This window comes from Phocoena sinus, chromosome 6 (assembly GCF_008692025.1).
Source record: "Phocoena sinus isolate mPhoSin1 chromosome 6, mPhoSin1.pri, whole genome shotgun sequence".
Taxonomy (NCBI): Eukaryota; Metazoa; Chordata; class Mammalia; order Artiodactyla; family Phocoenidae; genus Phocoena; species Phocoena sinus.
The window spans coordinates 25,588,321-25,599,804 of record NC_045768.1 but is presented as its reverse complement, the minus strand read 5'-3'; positions in this window follow the sequence as shown (position 1 = coordinate 25,599,804).

Sequence of the window (11,484 nt, the reverse complement as noted above, 5' to 3'; positions counted from 1 at the left end):
TGGTGCTGACTCAGGGGTGCCATCTTGAGAGGTTTGAGAAAAAGAAATAAGGATTCTGAGTGAATGTCTGTCACACAAACTTAATCATGGAAATCCTACCTTGAGCCCCTGCTATGGGTATTCCCGGGTGAACTAAACTACCATATTATTCTGCTTTGAGCAGAAATTACACAGCCCATTGGAGGTATACTGGTTATCTGACGCTGCTCACAAGGTCAGGTTGGCAGCTATATACAAATGTCTTGATTAAAACAAATGGGTCGTTACGTAAACATTACAATAAACATCTTTTAAAAATTGCATCCTCTTTCATTATGTGGGGCTCATGGGAGAAAATTAGTGACAGGCTTCCTCCTTGATGCGAAAGTTGGGAACCACTCGGCTGAGAGTTGCAGCCATTTCCGAGTTGTTTTACAAGCAGAGGCTGTCTGGGCTTGGCAAGGGAGTTCAGCAAACGCTGGATGACCCATTGATCTCTGATGCCTGTAAAACTCCCGATCACTGGAAAGGACTGGAAGAACATCTGCTCCATTGCATCATTTTAAAGCAGTAGATGGAGCCGAGAGAGTGGACAGGATTCATCCAGAACCTGCCCAAGGCAGGTCCAGGGCTCCTGAGTCATTTCTCTTTCCTCGACGGTTTTCAGAAGTCTTGGGTGAGTTTCACAGAAGGGTTTTCTGAGCTCTTGGGACATGAAGGCTTTGTTATTCAATAACTTGGGAAGCCTTCCCAGCAAAGGTGACAAAGTATAACATGAAAAATGTATACGTACCATAAGTGTATACAGCTCAACAAATTTTTGTGAATCCATGTGACCGGCACCCACCTCATGAAACATTGCTAGCAACACAGGACACTCCATCTTGTGCTACCTTGCAGTAACTTCCGTCCCCTAAGGGGTAACTACTATCCTGAATTCTAACACCACAGATTGATTTTGCCTGTTTTTGAACTTTTTATCACTGGAATCTTATGAGATGTACTCTTTTCATGTCTGATTTCTTTTACTGAATATTATATTTGCGTATTGTTTCATATTTTTGCACATAATTATAGGTCATACATTCTCATTGCTGTATAGTATTCTATTCCATGGATCTATTATAATTCAATGATCCATTCTCTGTTGACGGACCTTTGGCTACTATGCATAGTGCTGTTGTGAGCATTTTAACGTGTGTCTTTTGGTGCTTGTATGTTCACATTTCTATTGGGTACACACAGAAGTGGAATTGCTTAGAGAGGATGAGGATGAGACAGCTTCCAAAAAGGATGACAGGAAGCTCTCCCAGCCGAGGAAGGGTCTATGCACAGCCACGTAGGTGCAAAAGAGCCAGAGATGTTTGGGGAACATTGGGTGACTCAGGGACTGAGCATGCAATGGCTACAAAGCCTAAGCAATCGGATGTCCCTCTGCTGTGACAGCCCACCTCTCCCTCCTCACCTCTATCTGGCTATTGATGCATCATTGTTCTTCAGTGATTTCTATCTCTGTTTTGGGGAGGCTTCCTGACTGCCTCTGCCTGGGTAGTTATCCCCTCTGAGCTCTTATAGCCTGCCATGATTCTCATTAACACGGTTCTGCCCCCATGTCACTGGCATTGTTTGTTGGTCTTGTCTTTCTTTTCACTAGACTGAGTTCCTTGAAGGACAGAACGGGGCTGTCTCAGTATCTTCTGTTTGCACCTTGGATCCACTCTGCCCATTCTCTGCCCTGTTCTCTGTCCAGGGAAGCTGACCTGCATCAACAGGCCTCCTTGCCCTTTGCTTCTTGCTCTGGCCAAGGGAGGAGTCCCCACAGAAGACTGGGGGTAGAAAGGAGAGTGAGAGAAGATGATCTTCCCCTGAGCCCTTGCTCTGCAGGGTTATCTTGGGCTGGCTGTGTTCCTAGCAATAGGTCATAGCTTCTCTCCCAGTAAGCAAGTCCCCACTTCAGGCCTAGAGGTACCACCAGTCCCAGAGTTTCTGAACTCAGGGTACTACACGCTCCTTGTGGTTCCCCTACTATTCAACCAGTCCTGCTTAAACTCTTCTAGTTTGCGTGTGCCATGTGCTGGGACCCTGACTGATGCGTGCTTTTCATTCATCTCTGTACCCACTTAGCACACAGCCTGGTGCATGGCAGCTCTCAAAGCAGGTTTATTGACTAAATAAATGGGTAGAGAACTGGGAGAGGATGAAGGAGGTGGTCAGAAGCCAATAGTGAAGGAACTTGAATGTCCTTCTGAGAAATTTAGACAATAATCCTCAAGACCAGGTGTTGCAACTTCAAGTGTCCATAGGGGCCAGGCAGGTACAGGTAGGGATTGTGGCAAGAAGTGAATTCTGTCTAAGATTATGCCTCTGCTACTCAGCCTCAGCCCATTAACGCTTGGCAGGAATTTGGACCCAACACGGCCAGGTCTTCTGATTTTTTTTCTGTGAAATTTCTGATTATTAATGTGAAATGCCAAGGTTTAAATGTTGTCAACATTTCAAATTTTAGAACACTGTGCACTAGCAAAATAACGTGTGGCTGCTAGTTTGTAAGCTCTGTGTAGCCAGTGGGGAGCCACTGGACGGTGTGAAGGCAGGAAGTGAGGTGCTCAGACATTGCTCGGTGCCGTGAACAAGATATCCCCAGTAAATGAGCTGCAGAGACAGCGGGCCCTTTGATCTCGGTGCCTAAAGCAGTTCAAATGTGCTGAGAGACACACGGAGAACACTAATCTGTCTCCATGATGGGTATTTTTTTAATCAGTTTTTAGTTCTAAAAATAGTGTTTGGTGGATTTCTCCACTTTAGTCAGGTTCCCAGCCACTTTCTCTATTTCTGCTTCAAGCTGGGAGCTCTGAGTTCTTTTGGGTTTTATCAAATTATACACTGTGCAAAGGCATACATTTCACCAACAGATGGACTTAATGTGCATGAAAATACATGCCTTTTAAAGAAACGAAATTAGTAGTTCCACTTCTTTCCCCTTTTATTAAAGACAGAGTTCTGGGAGAGCTCTCTGCTATAAAGTCAGACTTTACAGACATCAGCAAAACGAGATTTACTTGGATGGAAATCGGACAGAACATCAGACGAGTCCTTCACAACACTGAACCTGCCGATGTCAAGTAGAGATTTGGAGGATGCTGCCTCCAATCCCAGTGGTGCTTTAAAACCAGGAGAGAGAGAAGAAGAGTATTGAAGCCTTTTAACTCTTTAAGAGTTGGAGTTTCTCTTGAAAGAATGGGTAGATGGCTTCCTTTGATCGTGGGCAAGGGGGAGTGAAGACTTTGGAAGGTGAATGAAGCAGAGGGTGTAATCCCTGGAACACTGGAACTGGAGTCCAGAGACCCAGATCCTGGTCCCGGCTTTGTCACTAACACATCTTGTTACTTAGACAAGTTCCTCTTCCCTCAGTCTGTCCGATCTCTTACTTAGAATGTTGAGGCAATCGGGACTTCCCTGGTGGTCCAGTGGTTAAGACTCCATGCTCCCAACGCAGGGGACATGGGTTCGATCCCTGGTCGGGGAACTAGATCCCACATGCTGCAACTAAAATATCCCACATGCTGCAACTAAAGATCCCGCATCCTGCAACTAAGACCTGAGCAGCCAAATAAATAAATTTTTTTTTTAAAAAAGAATGTTGAGGCAATCATCCTATCCTGTTGGCCTCACGAGATCATTCTTAGAAGAAGGAAAACGGGAACACTGTGAAGGAAAGCACCTTCTTTTCCATGCTTTTATTTATGTATTTCTTTATTACAGTTATACAAACAATAACGTGAATGTAGTCTGTGCAATCTCAATCAATACATTTTTCAGAACAAAAGACAGTTTTTGCTCCCCTTTTCCCTCATGTATATGTGTCCTTGAATTTTTAAATGAATTACCTACTTGTAGACATTTAATGTGGACATTATGATGTGGTTTTTTTTGTCTCATAAATAGAATTATGCTATATATAACCCACAGTTTACTTTTTTTTTTTTTAACTGAATAAAACAATCTATGTCAGTGTATACAAATCAACCACATTCTTTTGGCTGGTTTCACAGATGCCAGAGTTTGGAGGCACCCCAGGTCTTTTAACCATTCCCTTCCAATGGGTAACATGGTGCTACCAATGTTTCATTGTTCCCAGCAAATGCAGTGTATACCTCTTTGTACCCATGTAAAAGTACTTCGCTGGGGTAGGTATCAAGAACTCAAACTGCTTGGTCAAAGAGAATGCATGTTTAAAATTTTTATGGATACTGCTAAACTGCCCTCAGAACAGTCCACCGATGTGCGTTCCTGTAAGCAGTATTTAAGAGCATGCCTTTCCCCCTCCCTCGCTGACACTAGGTATTATTAATTTTTAAACTTTTGTCAATTTTCATCTGATGAGTGAAAGATGAAGTCTTGCTGTCATTTTAATTAGTAGTCTCAGATAACCAACGAGATAGAGCAACTTATTTTCCCTATCTTTACTGGCTATTTCTAAAGGTGAGGTCCTTGCTGTGTGTTAGAATAGCTGACATAAAAGCAATGGTGGTAGTAGAAAGAATGGCATTTGTGGGAGAAATGTTGTCCCAAGTCCTTTGTTTTAAAGATTTAATTTTGTTTATTTCTGGCTGCGTTGGGTCTTCACTGCTGTGTGCGGGCTTTCTCTAGTTGCAGCGAGCAGGGGCTACTCTTTGTTGCGGTGCACGGGCTTCTCATTGTGGTGGCTTCTCTTGTGAAGCACGGGATCTAGGCGCATGGGCTTCAGTAGTTGCAGCACACAGGCTCAGTAGTTGTGGCTCACGGGCTTAGTTGCTTCACTTGCCTCCATAAAAGTCCATAAAAATGTTAAGTTCTGACTCTTGTACTTTTATAAGCTTGGTGACTTTTGGCAAGTTACCTCACTTTTCGAAGACCTCTGTGTTCTCATTTGTGAAATGGGAGACATATTGTTCTCAACTGAATGTTCGTCTCCTCCAAAATTCATATATTGAAGCCCTGACCCTCAATGTGATGGTATTTGGAGATGGGGCTTTTGGGAGGTGTTAGGGTTAGACAAGGTAATGAGGATGGGACCCTCGTGATGGGATTAGTGCCCTTATAAGAAAAGACACCCGAGAGCTGGCCCACTCGCTCTTTCTCTGCTGTGTGGGGACACAGCAAGAAGCCAGGAAGCCAGGAAGAGAGCTCGAGAAATGAACTATCAGCCTGCAGGTTGATCTTGAATTTCCCATTGTCCAGAATTGTGAAGAATAACTTTCTGTTGTTTAAATCACCTTGTCTGTAGCATCTTGTTATGGCAGCCTAAGCAGACTAAGACCTCTACTGTCACTACCTTTCCCTCTGCTGAGGACTGTCATGAGAATTAAATGTGAATGTGCATGCAAAGCCCTTCATGATAATGTAGTGGTCTGGGTTCCCCAGGGAAGCAGAACCAATAGAATGTATATATATATATATATATATCTAAGAACTGTCTGATGCAGTTATGGAAGCTAAGAAGTCCCAAGAGCTGTAGGGGATAAGCTGGAGACCCAGAGCTGTTGGCATAAGTTTCAGTCTGAATCCAAAGGTCTGGGAACCAGAAGAGCCCATGGTGCAAATTCTAGCTTGGCTCTGACTCCAAAGGTAGGAGGAGACTGATATTCCAGCCTGAAGACAGACAGAGAGCATGAATTCTCCCGTACTCAGCCTTCTGTTCTTTTCAGGCCTTCAAAGATTAGATGAGGCCCATCCACATCAGGGAGGGCAATCTGCTTTACTCAGTCCACCAATTCAAATGTTACTTTCATCCAGAAACACCCTTGCAGACACACCCAGAATAATGTTTAACCAAATGTCTGGACACCCCATGGCCCAGGCAAGTTAACACACAAAACGAACCATCGTTGACAATTTGGATAAAGATAGGGACTTTTTGGTTAACCTAATCTGCTTGGGAAAGAGTCATTGCTAATCCTGATCCCCTCCTCCTTCTTTCTCTGTTTAGTATGTGGTGACATTCAATGACTGAGTAGCTGTTAAAGTGGTTCATTTCTAGTAAAAAATGAATCGAACATTTCCTGTCTTGTGGAGGTGATTAATTTGTATGGGGAAGAAGGTTTGATGTGGGTTTGGCTACCCACAGGAGGTGGTCAGACCTAGTTGTAGCAAAAAATTTCCTGGGAGGAGAGTTTTCTAGGGAGGTTTATGGCACCTCTGCCCCTCAAGCAGGAGGGAAACAAAACAGCCTCCAGGTTGGCACTCGGATCTGTTCTTAATGGCTGCTCTTCTCTGGGCCTGGTGCCCCAGTCCATAAAAGGGGAGGTTTGATTCCGTGACCTTGAAGGGCTCTTCCAGCCTGGAAAGTCTGGGATAGCAGAACCTCTTCAGCCCTCTTCCAGCTCTGACTCTTTGAGCTGAGGCCTGGAGGAGGCTGTGTTCAGCACTCTTTCCGCTGGGGGAGTAGGTGTGCCCCTCGGCTCTCTGCGAGGAGTGAAATGAGGGGAAAGTGCTGACATGGAATACAGCACTTTCTTCGGGCAAGGTGTTGTTACAGGCTTCCCAAGTGTCCCTTCAGTTAGCTCTGCCAACAGCCCTAGGGGGCAGAAACTATTATTATTTCTTCTTATAGACGGTAAAGGCCTTGCAAGGCTAAGTAACTGTGTAAGTAACTAATAAGGGGTAGGATTCAAATTCAGGGCCTCTCTTTTATCACTCACCCTTTCAGCTGGGGCTGTGGATGCATCATCAGAGTTGAGCAGACATCCCAAATGTGTCTACTTCTACAGCCTGGCACATGGCAGGTAGTCAACAAATGGCATGTACTATGACTACTACAGGTGGGCTCTGGGAATGCAGAGGGGGCTGACTGAGCACAGATGCTCGCGTCTGTGTCCATTCTGCCTGAAGAGTCAGATTAGGTGACAGTGGTAGCGTTTGAAGTTCTCTGGGCTGTCCGGGTAGGAGAGGATATGGGTGAGATATCGCAAAATAAGTCTTCTTCCCTAAACGCGTCTGTGGACAATCTCTTAGCACGACTTTCCACTTTATCTCCACTTTTCCTGGCCTAGTTCAGGTCCCCATTAGCCCCTGTCCTGGGCTCTTGCTTCCTAAACCATCTCTAGGTTTAGTCTCCAAACAAAGCATCACCTTATCTATTGTCAGATTTCTTTTCCATTGAACAGCTCAGATGATGGAGCTACCCAGCTCAAGAACTTTCCAGGATTGCATGATCTGGCTCAGACATAGCTTTCCAACCTTTTTGATTTTGACCCTCTAAGCATCTGATGCTACAAATCGGGCCATTCGTTTAGTCTTCAAACGTTTGTTGATGACCACCTACTATGAGGCAGTGCTGTGTTGGTCCTTTGGGACACAGAGTCAAACAAGGCATTGTTCCTGCCATGGAGCTCACTGCTGTGCAGGCTTTTTTGCTTTTCCTCCTGATATACCATTGGCACAGTGCCCTGTAAGTCCCCCTGCCAGAGGCTGCATATGTGTACCATGTCCTATGGGCTCCTGGCTGTATCTCTGTTCTAGGTGCTCTCCTGACACTGTTTCTTTCATCCTAGTTGCTGACCTTCTCACCTGCCCACCATCTGGGAAGCTACTCCGGGCTGGGAGCTTATTTTATTCATCGTTGCTAAAGGGCCTAGGATCAGGACTGTCAGACAGCAGGGGCTGCATAATGATTTGCTGAATCCTACTGGTATGGAGGCTGATGGTCTGACTAAGCCAGCTGGATGGATTTCCTCCTCGGAATTTAAACAAATGAGATCTTAGAGCAGTGGCCCTAAGCAGTTCCCAAACTGGAGCTGCATAGAGAATCATCTGGAAAGTCTTTAAAACTCTCAGAGCCCAGGATGTGCCCCAGACCGACTGAATCAGAATCGTGGCGGGTGAGACCCAGGCATCCCTACTTTGTGAGGCTACTCAGCTCCTCTTAATGGGCCTCATTTGAGAACCAAGGCCCTAGAGGTAGGTGTATTCTTCTCTGGGCTATGGGTTATCAGCTGAGGGGATTTTGCACATTGGCTGTAAAACATATAACATGACTTTGCTATAATAACGTCCTTAGAAGGAAAACTTGGTACTTTTGCAAAGAAGAGTCAACTCATAAGAGCAAGAGTGAATTTACAGCTGTTCAAAGTTCAAGAGTTGTATTTCAGAAATGAGGCCTTAACCTAAAGGAGAGTAATATTCGGCAGAACGAGGCTATAAAAATTTACCGGCAAGCAAGTAAATAAAGAACCTAAGCGTTAGAGGAACATGATAATAAAGAAACAGTAGCCCGGTTGCCTTTTACCAAACACTAGTCCCCAAACCAACATTGCTATTAACCCATCACTATCTGGAGAAGCTGGCCTGGGCGGCTGGTCACTCGGTCACGGGTTAGGTTGTGGGAAAAGCCATCAATGGCCTGTAGTTATAAGAGGGTCGGGGCGGGGAGGAGAAGAAGGAAGGTGGCTCTTCGTACAATCCTGCTCCGACTCCCTCGAAGTGACTGGGTTCATTAGAAAGAGGAGGAGCCGCGTATGTGGAATCACCAAAACTATGCATTCTGTATTTGTGTTACATTTGAAATTCATCTTCTGTCCTTTGTTCATGAAGATACCTTCCATTCTTACCAGAACAGTGAAAACGCGGCACAAAACGAGCTCAGCTGTTTCTAATCCACCTCTTGGTATGTGCACATTCTATCAACATTCTCTACCTTTGGCAGTAAGGACGGACTAAAAAGAAACTGAACTAAGTTGCTGGCTAGAACCTGACAGGGCTGGGTGCTTGTGGGAAGCAAGTTCTGGTTCTAATAAAAAGCTTGGCCTCTTAGCACGGTCAGAGCCCCGGTCCGCACCCCCCCACCGCCACCCCAGCTTATTCAGTCGTAGAAGCACACACTTACCTGGCGCTTGCTCTGAGCCTCACTCAACTCCCACACACTGTGGATTCACCGGAATTATCTACTCACGAGGCATGGCTGACACTATACGTGAATGGTGGACACACCTGTTACCCGTATCTCTTCTGCTCACCTGACTCTTCCCGTGGTCCGTCAGGCTTTACTCACACACATATGTTCAAAGATAAAATTATTACTGATTTCAAGATGGTGCTAACTGAGCATTAAACCCAACGGCGAGAACTTCTGAGTGCGGGGCTCCAAGGAAGGCTGCCCTGGTCCAGCGAAAGGAACTGCACTAGTGATAAGGTACAGAACGGCACAAGATTTCAGAAAACGCTGGGCAACTGGTGGGATGTTCATATCTAATAGGCTTATAATTCCATTTCTGAGGATGTACCTAATGTCATAATCATAAGGTTTTCTAAAAAGCTTTGATTACAAAGCTGTTCATTACAGAGTTGCACAGAGTAATGAATAACTAGGTATGACCTAAACATGTAATAAAAAAAGAATGGTTAACTAATAGGCATTTCCTTAATGGAGTATTATGCATCCAGCAAAACCCATGAAGACTACTTCAATGCATGGGAGAATGTGTCTGCATAAATGTTGAAGGGAAAAGGGGGAGGGGCAAGACAGGTAGGGGATTAAGAGGTACAAACTACTATGTACAAAATAAATAAGTTACAAGGATATATTGTACAGCACAGGGAATAGAGCCAATATTTTATAATAATGATAAAAGGAATATAACCTTTAAAAGTTGTGAATCACTATGTTGTACACCTGAAACTCATTTAATATCATACATCAGTTATACCTCAAAAAATGTTAAATGGAAAAACAAAAAGATGTAGTATATTTCTCCAAGTAAATGTTAATCAAATACTTTACGGTGTCTGGATGGTATATTATGGGCACTGTATTTTATTTTCCATTCATTCCCAACTTTATCTGATGAACATTTATTTTCAAATTATATTTTGTCTATTTGTTGCAACCTGATTTTTCCGAAGGTCCACATGACTTGGGGGCTTCACGGTAATGGTGCAACAGCTATCAGGAAATTTCACATGTTTTATACAGCTCATAGCATGTGGCAGGGGAGGAAGGAATCAAGGGGGGTTCTTTGAGAGGGGAAGATGTTTTTTCTGCCTAGATTTTCATTGATTTGTATTAGAGTTAACTGAAAGTGCTTTTAGCCTGAGTATTACATGAAGTCCACACACTGAGACTCAAAAGGACCTGGGTTTGAATGCAGCTCCACTTCTTACTAACCATGTGATTTCTGAACCTCAGTTACTACAGCTGTGAAATGGGAATGGTACCCTCTTTGTCAGAGGGTGACTGAGAGAACGCTGGACAAGATGCTGTGTGCACGAGCCCTGTCCTGGGAAAATCCTTCTGTGAGATGTTGCTTGTTGGTTGCACCACAAAGCCTCATACCCCATATTTCTCTAGGAGATTAGCAGGCCAACGTTTGGCCATTGAGATGGCAAATTCGTTTCCAAATATATTGTTTCCAGTAAAATTATTTTTTCAAAACAGTTTATGGTGTGTCAGGTCTCACAAACCACAGAGTTTATTGTGCATGGTTTTTATAGCTTCATGAGAAGTATTCTTTTTTATGTTTTTAAAGTATTCCAAGAAAAATAAAGGAAGTTTTTATCATGGTCAAAAAAAAAAAAAAAAAGATCTTCTCCTTTGAATTCTAGAGGTGGTCAAACCTAATGACTAGAAAAAGACAAAAGCATCTAGTAAACTTTTATTAAACATCATAATAAGTCATGATTCTGTCTGTTCTGCATTTTCTCATCTGTTCGTTGGTTCACATACTCCGTGAGTATCTGCTGAGAGCCTGGGACTGGGTACTGGGGATAGAAAGATGAATAAAATGTGATTTCCTTGCCCACCCTCCCCTGCGCCTCTCTTTCTGGGTGGCAGGCTTATAAAGTGACAATTACATTACTCTGTACACCAAGGATATGGGAGCCATGGTTGGAGGTACCACCTCTGGCTAAAGGAGTTGAGGATGGCTTCTCAGAGGATGGACCTTCACTCTCCCAAAGCCCTTCAGAACTCTGGCACTTACACCATCCCCGTCATGCTGTAGTGTAGATATAGGCTGGTCCCGCTCCTGGGCCATGCAGAGTGCATTAGAAAAGAGAGGCGACCCAAAGATGCCCCTCTCACCACCGTCAGCACTAAGGCCTAAGGCTTGGTCAAGAATGAATGCCATCAGCAAAATACAAGCAGAGTTTTCCTGATTCCAGTTCCCTACATGCCCATCCAACTAAGAACAGCCTTTGGCAAGTGTACTAATGGGTTCGCCAGGCTACAGAAATAAGGCCCTTGCTTGTGAGTGGGTATCTTTAAGAGACCCAGTGGGTGCAAGGAGTAGCCTCTTTCTGAACCCCTGGATTAGAATCATCTTCAGGGGCTTGTTAAAGAGCAAACCCTTCTTGTCCACAACGAAGGGACTAAGAATCTCTGGGAGTGGGGCTGGTAATACGTTTTTGACCGGGTCCCTGGTTATTCTTGCACACATCCTAATATTTAAGAAGATGCGGTATAGAGATACAATGGAATATTACTCAACCACAAAAAAGAATGAAATCTTGCCATTTGCGGCAACATGGATA